Source organism: Podarcis cretensis (genome assembly GCF_951804945.1).
Source record: "Podarcis cretensis genome assembly, chromosome: 6".
In the NCBI taxonomy this organism is placed as follows: domain Eukaryota; kingdom Metazoa; phylum Chordata; class Lepidosauria; order Squamata; family Lacertidae; genus Podarcis; species Podarcis cretensis.
Window position 1 is genome coordinate 89,779,556 of NC_137175.1, and position 22,355 is coordinate 89,801,910.

At 43.6% G+C, this 22,355-nt stretch overlaps 1 long non-coding RNA gene across 3 annotated transcripts in view; it reads left to right on the top strand.

Moving 5' to 3' along the window:
- Positions 1 to 15,309, top strand: part of LOC307218948 — a 48,416-nt gene extending 33,107 nt beyond the window's left edge. For all 3 annotated transcript variants that reach the window (XR_013840173.1, XR_013840174.1, XR_013840175.1), the window contains 2 exons: positions 5,200 to 6,179; positions 15,225 to 15,309. This is a non-coding gene — a long non-coding RNA (uncharacterized lncRNA). The remainder of the gene's footprint in view (positions 1 to 5,199; positions 6,180 to 15,224) is intronic.
- The last annotated feature ends 7,046 nt before the right edge of the window (positions 15,310 to 22,355 follow it).

Here is a 22,355-nt window from a genome sequence, read left to right on the forward strand (position 1 = left end):
AACTGAACCGTCAACCTTCTGATCGGCAAGTCCTAGGCTCTGTGGTTTAACCCACAGTGCCACCTGCGTCCCTCACAAAAACTATATAGGCAAACAAATAAAAAAGTGAGGTTGTTTACTTTCTCTGCGCCCAAGGTGCTCCTTCCGCAAGTTTGGGAAGAAGTGCACACACCAATCTTACATCTATTCTTTATCTATCCTGTTACTTTTTACAAAAAGCTATGCTTTGAGAGTTTGCTCTCTCCACAAACCAGCTTTGATCAAAAACTGGAAGGTGAGAGGACAACCTAGCTGCACTTTAAGTCAGTAATGTGTACATACCTGGGCAGTTCATTTGTTATAAACAGCTGATCTGAGAGGACACATTCATCACTGCCTAATATTGGGCCATCAGACCCAACCTACTCATATTTGTGGACACTTTAGACTCTTTAAGATGACAAATTCTATATTGGTTATCCAAAAGATGGTGGCTTTTACTAAATCACATTTTTATTTGCTTAAATTTGCAGCTCTGAGCTGGGATAGTGTGTCACGTTTTGGCCCAATGGCGGGTGTGTGTGTGTGTGTGTGTGTGTGTGTGAAACTTACCACATGCAAAGAAATTCATATGTGCCTTAAAAAACCCTTTCATCAGCACTGCTTATAAGGGAATAGGGAATAGAATTGGAGCAGCAAAGCTTGTTCAGGGATGCTCCCATCTATTACGTTGATGTATAAGGATGAAAAGGGACGCGGGTGGCGCTGTGGGTTGCTCGGTCCCTGCTCCTGCCAACCTAGCAGTTCAAAAGCACGTCAAAGTGGAAATAGATAAATAGGTACCACTCCAGCGGGAGGGTAAACAGCGTTTCCGTGTGCTGCTCTGGTTCGCCAGAAGTGGCTTAGTCATGCTGGCCATATGAGCCGGAAGCTGTATGCCGGCTCCCTCAGCCAATAAAGTGAGATGAGCGCCGCAACCCCAGAGTCGACCACGACTGGACCTAATGGTCAGGGGTCCCTTTACCTTTACCTATAAGGATGAAAGAGGCTGTCCCAAACTTGCTGCTCATTCGTCCAATGTTCAGTGATAACAGCATCAATTATAGTGATAAGTTTATCCCAAAATTTTCCTTGGTGACTGTGTGAAGACTTCTCCAATTGCATTATCGACCCTTGTGGTTGCAATGATAAATGTGCAGACCTCGCATAATTCCTTGGATATTCACACCCCTAAATTGAGGCAAACGATTGCTCTGTAAATTTGCTGAATCCAACAACTGATCAAACCAAACATAAACCAAAGGAAAGATCTCATCACCCTCTTTGGAATGTTTTTGGTGGGGTCTTATCTTAACTCCCTGTTCTTGGCACAAAATACTTTCCTTGTAGCAGGCGACCAAAGCACGGTCTGTACGTAACGCCCTTGCTTGCATGAAAGGGTTGCTTAAGAACAATGTCAAATTCTATACAGAGGTTAACGGGCCTCAGGGCTGCCACCTTGTGGTATGGCTGACTAACAGCTTTGTCTCAGACTGCAGTTTTTTAAAATGCACCCCTAAAATGTTTATAAAAATTATACCAAAACATGTGTTTTCACGATGAACCTGTATCAAATTTTATTTTTGATTAATTAGGATCATGTAAACCAGACATTACCAGATTGAGGTATGTGGTGTATGATACACTGCCATGGACCCCTTAAAGGAGGAGGCAGTATAGAATGAAGATGGCGCTGTGGTCTAAACCACTGAGCCTCTTGGGCTTGCTGATCAAAAGGTCACCGGTTCGAATCCCCATGATGGGTTGAGCTCCCATTGCTCTGTCTCATCTCTTGCCAACCTAGAATTTTGAAAGCATGCCAGTGCAAGTAGATAAATAGGTACCGCTGCGGTGGGAAGGTAAATGGCATTTCCGTTTGCTCTGGTTTCCATCACGGTGTTCCGTTGCACCAGAAATGGTTTAGTCCTGCTGGCCACACGACCCAAAAATATGTCTGTTGACAAACGCCGGCTCCCTCGGCCTGAAAGCGAGATGAGCACCGCAACCCCATAGTCACCTTGGACTGGACTGAACTATCCAGGGGTCCTTTTGCTTTTACCTTTAGTATAGAAACACAATACAGGCAGCTCCCGGTTTAGACACGTCTGAATGACGCATGATTGACCGACCGGGTGAACTAGCAGGTTGGGGTGGCGGTGGATTGGTGGGCCAAATGGGTGACAGCTGCTTGCAGCACTCCTCTGATTGGCTCAGCAGTGCATGTGGAAGGGAGCTCCTTCCGTTTTTTGAACGAAGAGTTCTTTTCTGGATCTAAACTGGGGACCCCTTGCCAATAATCTCTGAGCTTCTCTGTGATGCCAGGACTCCGACTGCTCTTGGTGCAGACTAGGTTCTGAGGCTGGGTGCTTGTGAGCAGTGTGTTAGGACTGAGCTAAGGAACTTTTCTTCACAAGCGTTACACACACCCCAATCCAGATTTTGCTATAAGCATAGTAGACCGTACCTGAGAAGGGAAGCACACATCAGTGAAAATCCTAGTAAAATATTCTGAACGTGGAGCTGAACTTGTTAAAAAAAACCAAAAACTTTTTGCTTCCATGCTGATAGCCTATTTCCAATAAACCTTTAAGATTCTGAAGAGTAAGGTAAAAGTAAAGGGACCCCTGACCATTAGGTCCAGTCATGGCCGACTCTGGGGTTGCAGCGCTCATCTCGCTTTATTGGCTGAGGGAGCCGGTATACAGCTTCCGGGTCATGTGGCCAGCATGACTAAGCTGCTTCTGGAGAACTAGAGCAGCGCACGGAAATGCCATTTACCTTCCCGCCAGAGAGGTACCTATTTATCTACTTGCACTGGTGTGCTTTCAAACTGCCAGGTTGTCAGGAGCAGGGACCAAACAACGGGAGCTCACCCCATTGCGGGGATTCGAACCACCAATCTTCTGATCAGCAAGTCCTAGGCTCTGTGGTTTAACCCACAGCACCACCCGCGTCCCTGCTGAAGAGTAATGCATATTATTAATGCCCAGTGCATTTTTGCCAATAAGTAGGGGATCTTCAGCTTGAACTTTTATATTTTGAACTGATGCTCACATTTTCAATCCCAGCCTGGATGTATTTCAAATGCTATTTAAAACAGATTACAGTCTCACTTTTTAAAACAAAAAACTAAAAAACCCACAACTTTAGTTGACTTTGGATTGTATCCTTGTTTCTGGGGAAACTAAAGGAAATGCCTAAGGAGAAACAACAAAAATATCCCTTCTTTTTGCAATAGGATTTTCTCGCTATGTGAAGTCATAGGTGAGTTTTCTTTTCTTTTCAGTGACTCACTACAAAAAGGGATAGTAGTGGATAAAGCGTTACACATAATTCATACCACAGGAGGAGAGGTATACATAACGTTTTGAAGGAAGTGCTATCATCATTTATTCATTTCCCTTCTCGGGAAACCACCCAAATGATTTTGTTTTAGTAACACACTTAGTTGTAATACGATTTTAGATGTAATCCAGATCCCACTGAGGTCAAGAGGGAAGAACCCACCGTGATGTTCATGGTTGTGTCACATAGTCGCTAACGGACAGGGGCGGCCATTTTGTGCACTAGTATCCAGGAATAAGTCCTACTGGATTTATTGAGACTTATTTTTAAAAGCATTTCAGGCTTTTCCAGGAGACGTTTTTCGTGCTTTTGCTGATAGTCTTTTTTATTTTTCTGTAACGACACTTCACATCTAGAAATCATGAACCTCCCTTCTCTGTTGCTATGTATAGATTTTGCCCAGACTGCAAAAGGGGGTCAGGAGAGAGAATAAAAATAAAGAGCGCTCTATGTGCTTGCTCATCTATACCACCATTGCTCCTGGCAAAACAGCTTTTGCAGGTGTTTGTGTTGCTTAAGCAACTTCCAAATATAGATGGTGTTGGGAGGGGGTTTGGGGGGGGGGACCTAAGACTAACAACAAAGTGTGTTCTCCTTCATGAAGAGCATGTGTTGCGGTGGGGGCTGACAGGACACTCCAAAGTTGTGGGTGGGCTAATTGATCGTTGGCCACTGTTGTGACTGGGCTTCCCTTGTTGTTGGGATGAAGTTAATGTTGCCATTTGTTGATTGACAGCCAGAAATGCTAAAACTCTTTGCACGAGGCGTAGAGCTTCCTCTTTTCGCCCGTGCATTGGATTGCCCGTCCCTCCCTCCCTAGAATAGGGTTGTTCACTTTGACCTTGCTATGCCTGTCATGGGGTTGTCTGCTTTGGGGCAGGGGCCCGGTCGGAGTTTTGTCCATCTGGCTGATTGGCTGGGGCCATTTGGTTTTTGCCTACTGCGTAGCAAATCGTCACAACTTGTAAGGTTCGCGGTTAGGCATTGGTTTATGGTTTGGTTGGTTGAGGAGCATGGATTGGCTGTACCTGCCCCCCTAATGCTGCTGCTGCAAGGGATTCCGTTAAAGGAATACAGGGATTCACCATTGCTTTTGTCCAAACCCTGTCAAGGGGCTAGGGCCACGCAAGAGCCCTTGGTTGCATTTGGGGAGGGCTGAGGACACGTTCCCTGCTCTGTCGCTACCCCCAAATGTATTCCCCTTTTCTGACTTTCGCAGGCTTGCAGAATGTCAGTCTGTCCCCCACTGGGGGGCAGATAGTTGCCACCAATGCCTAAGCAACCACTCACATTTTTTGTATTTTAATAAAGTTGTGGCCAAAAGTATGCCAAAAACCTTAAACGAAATTTCTGTGTGATGTGTAAGTTATTTGGGGTGGCCCTGGGGACCTTGACACACAAAAAGTAAAACTGGATAAAAGCTATTGCTTTTCTTCAGTTTGTGTCATAGACTTGACTGCACACAAGCAAGAGGAGCAGTCTGAGTGGGGGCAAAGTTAGGCAGAAGGGGAAGAAGGAGGCTTGCCTTTTTCTCAGACAGCTGAAAGCCGTGGGCTGCAGCCAGGGGCGTAGGAAGGGGGGTGCGGTGGTATAAAATTTTATTCTTCAAAATCAGAGAAGAGACAACAAATTCAGTAGCTTCACTTGCGTTTTCTTCTAGCTGGAATATGTCTGAGAATCAACAGCTTAAAATATAAAGAGTGTGGAAAAGCTTTCAGTGATGTGGTTAAGTCTTCTTGCTTTGGTTGCATGTTAGAACTTAAAAGACTTTTTTTTTTCTTTAAATGCGAGTGGTTTTGCTTTTGAAAAATAATAACAAACATCTTTGCTTTTCAGCTTGAAACTGAATCTATTCCAAGGCTTTATTTCAAAGAGATCCAAGATTCCGGAACAGGAGGTCATGCAAGTTCAGTTCTTTGTATACAGTATGCCCAGCAAAACATGTTGAATCTTTTGAGAATATTCTGAGGTTTAGTATTTCATTTCCTGGGCGGAATACAAGAAAAGCAGATTACTTTCACAAAGCTGATATTGGCTGGCAAAAGGAAAGCTAATTTTAAAGCAGATAATGGTGAAAATAACAAATCTGTGCAACCGCCTCTCAGAAATTGCCTAAATGCTATTTTATTCTGTTTTAACCAGCTCCCCCCCCCCCCCCGCGTCTCCACACCCATCGTTCTTGTTTTTGTATCCATTCTTCTTTCGCTGGGACTTCTTCTTCTTCTTCTTCTTCTTCTTCTTCTTCTTCTTCTTTCCATTTTTGGGCAAGAAACATTCTTGCTGCTGTAGATGCACCCATACGGTTGTGGGGGAAACCACCAGGGATAAAAAAAATGACCAAAGACTAGCATATTTCCAAAATAAATCTTTATTAGAATAAAAATATTCAGTTGGGGAAGGGGGAAACTGGGCCTTGGTTGAGAGAGCTGCTGGCCTCACTGTTGCCGCTGCCTGGAAGAGAAAAGAACAGAAAAGATTCTTAATATTTTCATTGATTATTACTGCAAGGATCTCCAAGTGGCCCACATTATTCTCCCTTCCTCATCCAATCCCTAAACTCTTCTTAAATCAGGGAGCTGCCTCCCCGCCCCCCCCCCCCAGCCAGCCAGCCAGATTCTCTCTGGCCTCCCTGTTCTTCGTGAACAAAGATCAAAACTCACCACTGGTGGAGTCACTGTTGGCATCCATCCCCTGGTCCTTGGGCCTCACATAGATGGTACGAACTGTGATCTTTTTGCCCTCTACAATTACTGCATCCTCCTCCAGGGGATGGATTCTTATGGAGCGGCAACAGGAGGCCAGCAGCTCTCTCAACCGTCGCAGACCGGAGCATCTAGGGAAGAAAAGGAAGACCTGGTAACCTATGTGTCTAAATCTTAAGGAATAGCTAAAGAAAGGGGAAAGAATTAGAGATCCTACTTACAGACGAGATGGTTTCATATTATTATTTTTTCAAGCTGCAATTTCCTTCTCCCTCTTTCTTTCTCTCTCTCTCTCTAATAGATGTTCTGCCCAAAGTTCTCGGCCAACCAATCAGCAGGGAACGTGTCACAATGGAAAACATGACTCCGTTACTTTAGCTACCTTGCTTAACAATGGGCATTGTTCCCCTTAATATTTATTTTTCAGATATATCTTCCAGTGGTTTAAGTGGTTTTATTAAATTTATTTAGAAAAGATCTAGAGCTGGCTTCATCCAGCACGGTGCACTTCTGGACAGGACAAGAAACACCTTGCAAACACACACACTTTTCAACATGGCGGGGTCACCAAGGGAAAACACTTCTGGCCTTGACTATGGCTGCTGTTTCTCACTTAAGAGTTAAAAAAAAACCCCTCTCAACACCCTGTAGTAATCTGTCCAGTATTATGATGAACAGGAGCAGGGCTTCACCCTTAGACCTCCTCATCCCCCTGTTTCTTTCAGTTTCTGCCCAGTGTGTTCTGCCAATAAACAGCTTTCCTTAGGCTGCAAGGAAGTGAAATGTTATGAGTTTGTAGGTGCCAGGCTCCCCTTTGCTATGAGTTTCTGGGTGCCAGGCACTGAACCCCTGGACACTGAACATCTGGAGAGTTGATCTAAGCTGTGTTTCAATGTACCCCAAGCTCTACATTTGATTCTTGGTTATTAAAAACTGTTTGAACCCATTGTTTAGAAATGGATTGAAACCATTTTATTTCATTCACAAAAGAAAATCTGACATGTGGTTATCATAAGGGTTTATAGACAATGGGTGACATATTTATTAATCCTTTTCATAGGTTATTATTTGTCTACTTTAATGGATTATTTATATATAGTAATCATTTAGAGGTTGGGGTGGGAAGCAGTTTTGAATAGGAAACTGGTGGGTGGCTGTCATTAATTCAGATCCATTCCATAGAATCATAGAATCTTAAGAGTTGGAAGGGAACCAAGGGTCATCTAGTCCAACCCCCTGCGATGCAGGAATCTCAGCGAAAGCATCCATGACAGATGGCCATCCAGTCTTTGTTTAAAAACCTCCAAGGAATCAGAGTCCACCACCTTCCAAGGGAGTCTGTTTGTTTTTATGAATGTTTAATCAGAATCTCCTTTCTTGTAACCTGAAGCCATGGGTTCGAGTCCTACCCTCCAGAGCAGGAGAAAACAAACATCCTCCCTCTTCCGTGTGACGGCCCTTAAGATATTTGAAGATGGCTATCAGATCTCCTCTCAGTCTCCCCTTTCCAGGCTAAACATACCCAATTCCTTCAACATCCTCCTTAAATTGTGGCTCCCAGAATTGGACACAGTATTCCAGGTGTGGTCTGATCAAGGCAGAATAGAGTGGTACTATTACTTCCCACGATCTGGAAACTATACTTCTGTTAACGCAGCCTAGAATAGCATTAGCTTTTTTGCTTCTGCATCACACTGTTGACTCATGTTAAGCCTGTGGTCCATCAAGACCCTTAGATCCTTTTCACAGGTACTGCTAGGAAGCCAGGTGTCCCCCATCCTATATTAGTGAATCTAGTTCTTCCTGCAAATGTAAGTGCAGAACCTCACATTTGTCCCTATTGAAATTCATTTTGTTGGCTTTCATCCAGTTCTCCAATCTGTTAATGTCATTTTGAATTCTGATTCTGTTTTCTGCAGCATTAGCTACCCCTCGCAGTTTGGTGTCATCAGCAAATTTGATGAGCATCCCCTCAGTTCCTTCACCCAAGTCATTTATAAAGACGTTGAACAACAATGGGCCCAGGACAGAACCCTGTGGCAACCCACTTGTCCCTTTTCCCCATGAGGACAAGAAACCATTAATGGCTGCTCATCATGTCCTGGCAGTGGGCAATGTTTGCAGCCCTGCGCACTGCACCAACATCTTTTTGGAGCCGTGGTGCTCCTGTGGCCATTGTTCCCCTCCTGGGGCCACCATGGAGGTCTCTGGGTTCCCGCCAGAACCCAGCCATTTGAATCTGTGAATCTGCGGTGGGCGCAGCTAGGAGGAGTGGACCGTGCCAACGCAGGCTTCCTTCTGGTCCACTCCTCAGATTTAAAGGAGGCCAGAGGCCTCTGGGCTAATCTGTTTTGGTATCAGTATATGGGGGGCTAAGCTAGATGACCCAGAGCCCCTTCTAACCCTGTTTTCAGTAACACGAGGGAAGGATGCTGTTAATTAGCTATTAATTAGTCATGAGGTCATAGGCATGTGCGCACATGTGGGGTTACAATGTATGGTTAGTTCGCACGTGATCTATGGTACTCTTTATGTGGGAGTCTGCATTTATGTATTCTCTACTTCAGTGCCTGGTCAGCTCAGCTGGTTAAAACATGATGCTGATGGGGCCACGGTTGCATGTTTGATCCTTATGGTGGGGTAGTGGGGTATTTCTGCATTGCAGGGGGTGGACTGGATGATCCTTGGGGTCCCTTCCAACTCTTCAGTTCTGCCTACACAATTTATATCTGAATTGTTTCACAGTCATCTCGTCTCTGCTGCGCCAGCATGGAATCTTTAGCTGCTACAATTTACTACACTTGTTGGGACTGGGTATGGTGTGCCCCTTTAAAGAATTTTCCCCCCCCACCTGGGAGGCTTCCATTGGCTTGGTTCTAAGAATGCGCACACACTCAGATGGTCACAGTTTCTGTTTTATATTCACAGCTTTCCCTAAGCGCAGGCTTAGATTCTGCGGCTCTGAGGCTCTTTCTTCTAACTCTTTGCTGTATCACTTCCTAATTTTTTCCAGTCCTTTTCCTTATTAAGATAATAATAACATGGATAAAAGTAATAGTAACAATAGTATTAGCACCATCATGCTGCCTGCTACCACAACCGAACAACAAGGGGTCATTTCTCCACCTCACACGCAAAAGGGCACGGCAAGGGGTGCTCCTAGCCGAGCCGTGCAGGTGGCTAAAAAGATTAAGAAGAGGGTGCTCTCTTCAGGGAGGAAGTGTGCCCCCACACCATGGGTTTCTGCTGGAGGCAAGAAGGCAACATTGGTTGGCTCTCTGACCACATCTTGGAACCTTGCGACCACCATCAAGCATTCAGCTCTCTCCTCAGGGCGTTGGGTGAGTCCTTCCTTTCCCTCATTCCCTGATTATTCCTCTTCTAACAAATATTCCCCTCTCGTTCGCTAGGGAAGGGACAACAGGGACAAAACTATTTCCCATTTAAGGCAGCGCTTGGAGCAGGCCAAGGCGCTCATGGCAAAATCTCGTTCTTCCCATCGCCATTCTCAGACTGTTAGACGCAGAGGTGGGTCTCCCTCCTCTAGTTTTTCTGACAGTTCCTCATGCCCTGAATCACATAGGAAACAGCGCAGGAAGAAGAGATCCTGCTGAACTAGGAAACACGGACATGAGTCCAGGAGAGATCCTTTGGATTCATCGGAGTCCCCAGATATGTCTGCTTATTCTGATAGCGACTTAGAAGATCGCATTAAGGGGTATTGGGTTACTACATCTAAATGACCCAACCTCCTCTTCTACTACTCTTCTTCTACTCTTGTAGAAACAAGAGTCATTTAGGGAAGCTTTTAATGTTTGATGTACAGTATTATAGTATTTTAATATTTTTTGGGAAGCCGCCCAGAGTGGCTGGGGAAGCCCAGCCAGATGGGCGGGGTATAAATAATAAATTATTATTATTATTATTATTATTATTATTATTATTATTATTGGCGTGAGTGCATCCTCAATGGCGAATTTATAGACATGTTTTCTTCACTATCACCTGCCTCGCCGTGTAGTATATAGTCAAAACCAGCTTAGCAGCAAAATAAAGAAAAGAAAATCACTGCTGAACGCAACTTCCATAGCTGGATGACCGTGTTCTCTAATTATGCAGGTGTCATATAGTGAGCCTCTCCTGACAGGGGCCGGCACCTCTTTAACTATCAGCATATCATCCTAAATGTCAAACTGATGGCGGGGGAAGCTGCAGCCTTAGAGGATGATGAGGAGTTTAGGGAAATGGCTGCAGAGGATCATACAGTTCAATGGGATGTAAAAGACAGGGACACTTGGTCAGAGCTGGTGTCTCCCCACATGCAGAAGAGGTCAGACGTAGCCAAATCTTTGAAGCTGCCTCAGAAGTTTCTGCATAGGGTGTGTTGGGAATTCAACAACGGCCCATGCCACAGGGATAAATGTCGATACACTCACGATGCGAGTGCTGTCGTGGCTCACATCCCCGTTCCAAATGTTTTCATGCCAGGACCTTTCTTTGTAGCTTCTGGAAGTCAGGTTCTACATTAGGAAAGAAGGACTTTAGAATGGCTGCCAGTATTGCGGGCTCCCAATCGGCAAAGAGACCCGCCTGAAAATGACCCGTTTTTCTCCCTAGGAGTCGCTGGTGTGCCCACCCCTGGCCAGCTTTGAGGCATATTGTGGGTATCACATGTGACTGATATGGGGCAAATTGTGTAGTGTCTGTTGGTCCAGTTTTGAGGTAATGTTATTCCATGCAGCAAATTCCTTGGCCTTCGTTGGGGCCAGGTTTGGATATGAAAGATACCAATTTCCAGGGGCGTTGTCTAAAAATCAGAATTTGTTCTTCCAAAACTGATCAGTTCCACAAGGGCACTAGCCTAATGCTGGCTCCTTCACCCCGCAATGGCCCCTGCCCTATCTGTGACACCCGTAGGTTCCTGAGTGTTAGGCCTGATATGGACGACCCACTCATTTACACGAATGCCTATCCTCTCTCGCAGCTCCAGTTCATCGCAGTACTGAGAAAAGTCCTTGTGGCGTGTGTTGGCAAGATCTCTCCTCCTTCCAGAGGGGAGGGGTTGTGTGTGGGAGCTCACTCCCGCGTCAGCAGGGGGGCATATTCAGCCCCCTGCATCAGCCTGCCCCTCAGCCACTGCGCCAAGCCCATTAGACAGCCAATAGGGCTGACTCATGGCCAGGGTTTAGCCGCACTTAAGCGGCCATGGCGGCGCTGGGGCCCCATTCAGCTTCCTGCTTCCTTCACCTCCCTCCCTGTACAGTTTCCAGACTACTCTTTCTGCATCAGGGTTGCTACAACTGCTGCAGCCTGGGGTTTGGACCCTGATCGCATGAAGGCAATGGGCCGCTGGCACTCTCTTACGGATTCCTTGTCAATCTTTAATTTTCAGCAAAAATGTTTGGATCTTCAGCCACAGCATCATCCACTGGGCAGCTGCCCACGCTACCGCAAATCACTGGAGAAAACACCTGACCATTCATCCCAGAGTGGACCAGCGCAGGATGTATTGGGATGCCCTCATGCCAAGGCTACGCTGAGGAATCACATTTCACGCCCCCCCCCCCCAGGTGGCTTGCTGCTTCGCCAGGCCAAAAATCACCTGGTCGTCCAAAGGAGCAACAACCTAATTTGGCGGCAATTGCAGACATTGGGGGACTTTGGGTAGCATATCCTGATACCACCATCCTATGGTGGGAGCTCCTTCCGGGTCTCCATTGGAGGGGGCTGTTCAGCCTTCGCGTCTCAATTGTGCCATTGTCAAAACCAACAGGGCAACCCGCAACGCGACCCTGCATATCGGCGGCCGAGTCATCAAACACCCGGACAACAAGCCTGACAACCTGGAGGTTTTCAGACCTGATGGTGTACACCTGACCCCACGAGGGAACAGACTTTGGTTGAGAGAAGTGAAACAGGTCCTTGAGGAATGGTTGGCAGACATTGCATTGATGGTATCAGGTGGAGGTAGTCTTGGTGGCGAGGCGACGATTTCACAGTCTTGGGGGGCTGTTTTAAGGCTTTGACTGAATTCTTTAATCCATCATGTGAAGTAGGGGTGTCGTCACAATGCACCCCACCTGCGATGGCAGTATCAGGGTCCCATTGAAAGGGTGTCCTGAGGGGAGTCTCAGACCGCAAGCGCACAGTGGTGGGCCAGCTGTGTAAACACACCTTTTGCAGTGTCCCCATATGTACACCCAATTCTTAAGCCATGGTTTCCTACGTCTGAAATTTTAATAAATTTGTGGCCAATTTTCATCCCAAAATACGTTGTCAGGCGTTTTTCTTTGTTGTGAGGTCTGGATCCCTTGGGGGGCCGGGTACTGAGCTTTATTTCAAAGAGATCCAAGATTCCGGAACAGGAGGTCATGCAAGTTCAGTTCTTTGTATACGGTATGCCCAGCAAAACATGTTGAATCTTTTGAGAATATTCTGAGGTTTAGTATTTCATTTCCTGGGCGGAATACAAGAAAAGTAGTCTGCTAGATTACTTTCACAAAGCTGATATTGGCTGGCAAAAGGAAAGCTAATTTTAAAGCAGATAATTGTGAAAATAACAAATCTGTGCAACTGCTTCTCAGAAATTGCCTAAATGCTATCTTATTCTGTTTTAACCAGCACGGAGGGACTTCTGGCGGTTCCCTCACTACGAGAAGCGATGTTACAGGGAACCGGGCAGAGGGCCTTCTTGGTAGTGGTGCCCGCCCTGTGGAACACCTTCCCACCAGATGTCAAATAAATAAAGACATCTGAAGGCAGCCCTATTTAGGGAAGCTTTTAATATTTGATGAATTATTGTATTTTAATATTTTGCTGGAAGCTGCACCGAGTGGCTGGGGAGGCCTGGCCACATAGACAGGGTATAAAAAATTATTATTATTATTATTATTATTATTATTATTATTATTATTATTACATCTACAAAGGAAGGAGCCAAACTGTAGACTCCTGCAGTTAGACCCAGGATTTCTACCCAGGTGGTCTGAACAAAGACATTGGATTCTTATCTCATTATACATGACAAAGCCATTTTTCACCTTCTCACCCCTTGCTTTTTCCTGTAAGACCTATTGCAGTCGTTAAGAGTCGTCAACAGGCTCATCACAGCTATCTGCCAATCACCCAATACCACCACCCTTCTGAGTAATACCCCTCCCCACCTTCTCACTATATAGAAGGGTCTGGTGACTTCTGTTTCAGTGTATCTTAAGAAGTGTGCATGCACACGAAAGCTCATACCAAGAACTAACTTAGTTGGTCTTTAAGATGCTACTGGAAGGAATTTTTTTATTTTGTTTTTTAAAAAATATGTTTTTATTAAGTTTTACATAACAAATTTAAATTCAAACACATCATTCACCCCTTCATTTAGGATTCTCTGAATCCTTTGACTTCCCTCCCCCCTTCCATGGTCATCATTATCAATCTCTCTCTTTTTCATCTGCTTATCTTATTTTCTCTAATTTGCTAATAGAATAGCAATCCATTTTTCCATAGTTTTCATAAATTGCAAGCATTACTAAAATCCTGCCAAAGTTTTTGGTTGTTTAGAACAGTGTTCTCTCAAATGCAATATAAATTCCCCCCATTCTTTCTTTAAAATTTTCTCTTCCTGGTTTCTGATTTTCCCGGTCAGTTTCGCCATTTTGGCATAGTTTATCAACTTCATCAGCCATTCCTCTCTGGATGGAACTTTATCTTTTTTCCATCTCTGAGCCAGTAGTATCCTTAGTGCTGTCATCATGTACATGAATAGTCGTTTCTGCTCCCTCAGAATCTCTATACCTAAAATGCCTAACAAAAAAAGCCTCTTTTTATTTTAAACATTATTTTCAACTCATTGTAAATCATTTCCCAGAATGTTTTAATTATCTTGCACATCCACCACATGTAGTAGAACATGCCTTCCTTCTCCTTACATTTCCAGCAAACATTTAATATTATGCCTAATAATATTATGAAAATTGAATATTATGCCTAATGTCTTGTGCCCATTTTATCATTAATGTTTTGATTTCTTCATCCTTAGTTTTGCACTCTAGCAATTTATACATTTTAGAACGTAACTTCACATTATTTTCCAAAAATTCCTTTTGAAGCCTTGAGATTTCTGTACTAAATCCATTTTTCTTATCTATTTTAAACACATCATTTACTTGAAGGTATTGCAACCAGTCTGTAACTAACTGTCTTATATCTTCAGTTGTTGTTCTACTTCTATGAGCGACTCTTTATAGCTTCTTTAAAAAGTCTGTTGCCTTGTGATGAGAGACCACACTGGAGACTCATGGTGTTTTGGAAATATATACTATTTATTTATATATATATTTGAGTTTGGGGGACGGGGGAACTGGGTCTTGGAGGGGAGAGAGAGCTGTGCCGGAGCTGCTAGTCTCACTGCTGTCACTGCCTGGAAGAGAAAAGAAGAGAAAAGATTCTTAGTTTTTTCATCTATTATAACGTTGATAACCGATCTTTCCTGAAAGGATCTCCAGGTGGCTTATGTTATTTTACCTTCCTCCCTTCCTCATCCTATCCCTGAACTCTTCTTAAATCAGGGAGCTGCCTCCCTCCGCTCCGGCAAGCCAGATTCTCTCTGGCCTCTCTGTTCTTCATGAACAAAGCTCAACACTCACCACTGGTGGAAGAACTGGTGGTATCCATCCCCGGTCTCTCAGTCTTACTTAAATCGTTCTTTCTTTAATCTTTCTTCCATCAACGATCACACTTTCTTCCTCCAAACAGACAAGGGGATGGATTTTCAGGGAACGGCAACAGGAGGCCAGCAGCTCTCAAATCTAGGGAAGAAGAGGGAAAATAGTCAGGAAATGGGTACCAGATACTTTCTTGATACTCTATGTCTCTGTGCTAAATTTGGGGAATCGGTCAGCTGAACCTACTTTCAGAAACCTCTCATGGAGAGTGCAGCAAACAGTTGAACCCATTTTGTCAAAGGACCCTCCAAAACTGGGAGATGCCCTTCTTGTGATGATGCCCACAAGGGAGAAGGTAAGCCATTTCCCTCCAAGCAGCTAAGGGGGCCCTGAGGACAATCTTTAAAAATTAATCTAATCATGACCTGGTTCCCTATGTGTCTAAACCTTAAGGGATAGCAAAAGAAGCAGACTGCAGAAAGAAGAAGAGATATACTTAGAGGCAAGATGAAGAAATTTTCATTTTTCGGAAAACACAATTTACACCAACGATCTCTTTTCTTTGAACTATCCATAAATAGTTGCTCTTCCCAAAGTCCTCAGCCAAGTGACTCAGCAAGGGGACGTGTTGAAAGATCCACAGACACCATCCATATCAGCAGTGGTGGCCTCCATCCCCTGGTCGCTTGGTTGAACATATAGTGATTTCATCTTCACTAATGTTTCCTTCTTATCCTTCATAACCATCACTCCATCCTCCGATTTCTCCCTCACAGACCCAATGGGTCTCGAATACCGACTCCCACTTCAACTGCCTCCCTTGGAACTCTGGCCAGTCAGGAGCTGTTGTCAGTTAACGGTTTTCTGGCAGGGGGAAAGGGTTGACGGTTTTCTTGCGTTGGCGAGGTTGCATATACCAGCCTCGATGCAGCAATGGGCAGGAATTGTAAAAAGTATTTTGGGGTTCCTGCTTCAATACGCAAATATACGTGTATTGTATACACAATACCTTATATACTTGATAATACTATTAAGCTATAAACACTATAAAGTTCTAAACATAACTATATAGCATAACCCTTAACTCTATATTCTTTTACATCTATAGGTAGGCGTTGCGCTTTAAAAAATACAGGATCCAAATACATTTTAACCACTTTTAAATCTGCATTTTAACTAATTGCATTTCAAACAGACACCACACTGATCCATTATCAGACGTTACTCTACATTAGCAATTTCTGCCAGTGTCTTCCACCAAGAAACAAACAGCTTTCCTTAGGCTGCAAGGAAGTGAAATGTTATGAGTTTCTGGGTGCCAGGCATTGAACCCCAGGATTCAGCATATGTTAAAAGATACGCCAGGCAATTTTCATTGTGAGAAAATCACCTGAAGTGATGAGCTATTAGGAAAGGCAAGAAGAGGAGGCTCTGTGCCCCTTCCTCAACTCATAGTTAGAAGACAAAGGCAGTTAGTGTTTGCTGTGAGGTGACCTAAAGGAAAAATAGGTTGCAGGCTGTTAAAGGCAAAAAAGCTGGAGAGAGGGTCAGGAGATGACGGTAGATTTCTGTCTCAATCTGCTGCTACGGCTATGGGAGAAACAAGGCCCTGTTTGTGTGTGTGTGTGTGTGTGTGTGTGTGTGTGTGTGTTTATTTATTTATTCTCTAGCCACTCTGGGCAGCTCACAACAGACTATTAAAAACACAATAAAACATCAAACATTAAAAACTTCCCTAAATAGGACTGCCTTCAGATATCTTCTAAAAGTCAGATAGTTGACTATTTCCTTGACATCGGATGGGAGAGCATTCCACAGGGCGGGTGCCACTACCGAGAAGGCCCTCTGCCTGGTTCCCTGTAACCTCACTTCTCGCAGTGAGGTAATTGCGAGAAGTCCCTCGGTGCTGGACCTCAATGTCTGGGCTGAACAATGGGGGTGGAGACGCTCCTTCAGCTATACTGGGCTGAGGCTGTTTATGGCTTCAAAGGTCAGCACCAACACTTTGAATTGTGCTCAGAAACAACCTGTGAGCCAATGTTGGTCTTTCAGGACCGGTGTTATGTGGTCCTGGCGGCCGCTCCCAGTCACCAGTCTAGCTGCCGCATTCTAGATTAGTTGTAGTTTCTGGGTTACCTTCAAAGGTAGTCCCATGTAGAGCGCAGTAAATAAATTATATATCAGAAAGACACCACGGTCTCAGCTGTGCCTCATTTCCAAAAAGGAAACATGCCCGGGTTGCGATTTGGTGCTTCTGCGCATGCGCAAAGCGCAATTTAGCGCTTCTGTGCATGCAGGACACCCAAAACCCGGAAGTAACCCATTCCAGTACTTCCGGGTTTTGGCTGGTCCATAACCTGAAAAACCGCAACCTGAAGCGTCTGGAACCTGAGGTATTGACTGTACTGAATTGGTCCTACATAGTTCATTAAAAATCTGAGCATTTCATCATGTTCTAACCATCAACCCGTTAAAATTAAAGGATCTAAGAAACTAATGTCCACTAATTTCAATAGGTTTACCCTGAGTGCATATTATAAAAATACAGGCACATGATCACAGCTTTGTTGGGTGGGGAATAAATAAATAAATGGAAAGCAGAAGAAACCCACTCTCCATTTATTTAATCCCCCCATGTGTGAAGTTGTGGTCAATTGCAGTCTTTACTAGCTTTGGGAAGGAGGAAGGACTCTGGACCCTGTCAGAGCCCTCACACCTCCTTCCCAAAGCCAAGCTAGCAGCCCTCCAGAAAACTTGCAGGGCGGCCATTCCCAAGGGTTTATAATCAAGCTAGATACAGTACTGCCTCACTGCTGAGGCATGTAATTCAAGATGTATCACTTATGCTGGGGGAGGAGAGCAAAGTTATGTCAGTGAGTCTAATTCAATTGCTTTACAGTGGTACCTTGGTTCTCAAACGTTTGGTACTCAAACAACTTGGAACCCAAACACTGCAAACCCGGAAGTAAGTGTTCCGGTTTGTGAACTTTTTTGGGAAGTCGAACTTGCTCCGTTTTGAGCATTATGCTTCCAATTTGAGTGCCACACTTCCGTTTTGAGTCTTACACTGACGTCTGTCTATTTTTGCTATTTATTTTGCATTTTTGTTTTTGTGGCTCTTTGTTTTTGTTTTCGTGACTGTATGGAACCCAGTTCAGCTACTGATTGATTGATTGATTGATTGATTGTGTGACTGCAGTACATTGCTTATTGCTTTCATTTTATGGATCAATGGTCTCGTTGGATAGCAAAATTCATGTTAAATTGCTGTTTAAGGGTTGTTTTTAAAAGTCTGGAATGGATTTTACATTACTTTCTATGGGAAAGCGTACCTTGGTTTTGGAATGCTTTGGTTTTGGAACGGACTTCCGGAAAGGATTAAGTTTGAGAACCAAGGTACCACCGCACTGACTTTGAAAAAGCATTTTATCCCATTCTTTAACTGAAAAGACTCCCACAGCAAGAGAACATCCAGTCTGAAGATTCTGAAGTGGACCATTGATCCAATCTGTGTCATGACCCATCCAGATTAGATCAGCTGAGTTCACTTAGGAATCTAAGTAGGGCAGATTTCTCTGCCATTCCTAGTGCTTATAAAAGAGTTCCTTGACATTTTTCTGATTTATTTAGAATGTAATAATTAAAACCATTTGGCCTCGTATCTTTCAAGCAAAACTTTGCTTTCCCTGTGGCCTATGGTGGGGGGGGGGAGAGACTAGGAGCTTTCATTCTATATACAGGACAAGAGTTAAGTGAATCCCTGTTTAACTGATACGTAATATTGAAATGATGTAAGGCATCACCACAAGACTCTACTCTTTTGGCTTCTTCCCCGGAAGTCATTTCATCATGTTGAATCATTCAAATGAACAGGCAAGTTCTTACATAAGTGAAGAAAATCCAAAGAGAAATATATCGTGACTAGAGAAGCATTTCTCTTTCAACTTCCCCAATATCACTTCTGGTAAACAAGACAATGTTTTTTAATCAAAAACCTAAATCTAAGATGACCTTATTTCTTGAATTAGTCCCAGTCCTAGACAGCAATTTAATGTGTCATTCCGACAATGAAGTTAACTAGTTGAAGAGAGTGGCTGAGGCATCATCTACACTATAAATTTAAAGCACTATCATACCACTTCAACAGCTTCCTCCAAATAATCCTGGCAACTGCAGTTTGTTAAGAGTGTTGAGAGTTGTTTATATCTGTATATACAATATATAGATTTTAACCTAATATAGATTTTCACCTGTGGGGGAAACTCTGGAAAAGTGACTTGAAGTTTACAGCATGTTATTCTTTGAAGGAGAACTACCTGAAAATGATTTACAGATGGTATTTAACTCGGAGTAGGCTTGCTAAGAGGGACGCGGGTAACGCTGTGGTCTAAACCACAGAGCCTAGGGCTTGCTGACCAGAAGGTCAGTGGTTCGAATCCCCGTGACGGGGATTCTGGTTTCTCTATAAATGCTGTTCTCTGCATGTTACAAAATTGTATAAATCCTTAATTTGTCTAACTGGTTATTATCAATAAAAAAATTGTGAGTGTTTATTCAAAACCTGCCAAGGAGTCCAATTCACTTTGTTGCATCTTTAAATACTTTGTAAAAGGTTCCCATTCATCTTTAAAATCACAGTTATCCTTGTCCCGTAGCTTATGTGTCAATTTTGCCAATTCTGCATAGTCCATCAGTTTCTCTTGCCATAATTCTTTAGTCGGGATTTCCTCAGTCTTCTATCTTTGTGCTCTCGTGGCCGTTGTCACATGCATGAAGATGCTTTCCAACTTCTTTGGCAGGTCTTTTCCTACAATCCCTAACAAATGCTTCAGGCTTTTAAACCAATGTTAGATGGAACATTTTCCTCAATTCATTGTATATCATTTCCCCCCAAAATTAATTTCATTACAGTCCCACCACATATGGTAAAATGTCCCCTCCTTTTCTTTACACTCCCAACACATACCTGAGCTAGTTTTATACATTTGTCCTAACTGCACTGGTATCATACACCACCTATACATCATCTTCATTACAACCCAATCCTGCACATTCCTACTCAGAAGTGAGTTGCATTGAGTCAATCTCAGTCTCAGTCAGTTTTATTGCACATAGCCAAAGGCTGCTGCAATGTACACAGAATTATTTGACAATTAAGAGAAAATATACTGAATTGATAAAAAAGACTTAAAACATTTATATTATTAAAACATTACGTACTCTAAACAGAGCTATAAAAGTACCCCAATGTACAAATAAAAACATTAAACAATAAAATTCATAAGCTAAAATCATCACATGGTCACTAATGTTAAAAACAAAATTAATACAGTGTGCAATTTATACTCAGAGTTTGGTGACAAAGATAGAGCATAGCCTGAGGTAGATAGATAGGATCAAATAAATTCTTCTCCTTTACAGTTAATGGCTACCTTGGCTATATAATTTGCTCTAATTTTCCTAGCAGCAGTTGCAAAAAGTGCTACACGCCAGGTCACATACTTACCTGTGTCTGTGAGGAGATATAAAATCATGTCAAAGGGGTTCTCGCCAGGGGACCTGTCATTATAGGTACTAAAAATCTTTTTCTTGCATCATTATATAAAGGACAGTGCAAGATATAATGCATAAGGTCCTCTACTTCAGAACACTCAATGCAACATTCAGTTGCATTGAGTCAAGAAGCCAGGACGTAACTGGTAACTGAACGAGAATCGGCTGTATGTCTTCTCCACACCACGGCCACAATTCTGCCATGTTCAGGACTTTCTGCCAGTTGCAATGGCATAATTGTCATGATGGCAGCATATACCGTATTTTTCGCTCTATAAGACGCACCAGACCACAAGACACACCTAGCTTTTGGAGGAGGAAAACAAGAAAAGAAAAAATCGGAATCTCAGAAGCCAGAACAGCAAGAGGGATGGCTGCACAGTGAAAGCAGTGATCCCTCTTGCTGTTCTGGCTTCTGGGATAGCTGCGCAGCCTGCACTCGCTCCATTAGACGCACACACATTTCCCCTTTCTTTATAGGAGGGGGAAAGTGAGTCTTATAGAGCAAAAAATACGGTATTTCCTGGTGGTGAAGTGGTCCTGTTGCTCCTCAACTGGCGGATCTTGGAAGTGGAGCTGTTTAGTAACGGTACAGCAGCAACTCCCTTGGAGACACGATCGCTCATGCAGCTATGCTACGCAAGGAGCCAGATTTGCGTAGGGAAAAAATTGCTTGAGGCAATGCGTGTTGCATCTGTTGTTTTTAAATTGGCTATTTTCTGTCCACTTGCCTCCAACCCCAGCTGGGGCTTTCCCTGGCAGAATTGTTAGAAAAACAGGAAGTGGGCTGTCAGAATACTTGGAAGGCAAATATGGATATAATAATGCAATCGTGCCAAGATGCACAAGATTTCACTGAATGAAATGTTTTTCCTGGGGCCCAGGCTGCATACAAATTGGGGACAGATTTTCATTTCATCTGGTATGACTCATGCAGCTTACTGATTTTAGCTTAGTCATTCATGACAAACAGTTTGTCGCAGGGTTTCCCCAGCTTTTGATAGTAGCCAGGGATGGTAGTTGACCTTGTTTTGTATAGTGGAGGCATATGTCACTCTACACTAATATGCGCCTTTGCACGTCAGATATAATGCCCAGATTCTCAGATTTCTGAAAGAGAGAGAGAGAACATTTTTAGCAATTCTGGAACCCGAGATATGAGGCCAAATGTAGAGGCATAATTATCCACTTTTGTTTTGTGAGAAGCTAGACTGTGCTCCCCTTACCTTAGGACAAGTTAGCTTAAGGATGGAAGACTCTATCAATCCTCATTTTTCCAATCTTAATTTTGCTTCTCCACATTTCTGCAGCAACTTGAGTTTGTTTTATTTTTAAAAATCATTAAAATTCAACAGCATTTTACAGCAAATTTCTCCTGATAAACTCATTTTTGTCAGCAGTTTTGACTAATGTGCACAGTTTTTCAAGCAGTTTTTCCCTAACATGACACATTCTATCTGCTGTCTTCACTAGTATATGCATTTTCATGCACACAACAGATGCCTTTTCGTGCACATCAGTTGGAGAGAACAGCATTGCAAAATTCAGAGAAGTGCGAATTTCTAAGGGTAGCTGTGTTTTGGTCTTTTTATTGGTTTGAGCATTGCCAATTAGGTAGCTTTGTATTAAAATTTCACCACCCATCCCAATGCTAGTTTACTTTTTGCCACAGGTATCATACAATGTAGACTTTCCTTGCCTCGAACAATATAGGAGCAGTAACATAGCCCTGAGGCAGTAAAGACGAACCAAGTTTCCCACCATGGATGGTCAAAGGAAGGGAGAATCCATGTTGCACAACACCTTTTTAACTTGTTCTCATAGCAATAAATGGTCCAAGGCCATGGAGACTATTACTGCACGCTACTCCCTCCCAGATCTTGACACGCTGTCAGCTTGGGATCAACATAAAATCCGGGCCTGGATTCTTACAAGAGACGAGGCCATGGACTGGGCACAGTCCACCACAGCTCGCCTCTCCATGTGGCTCCCTAAAGTGAAAGTGGTAAGATCACTTGCCAACTACTTGATAGACCTGACGGAGCCCAATTTGAGAAGAGCGTTTACCATGGCCCGTTTC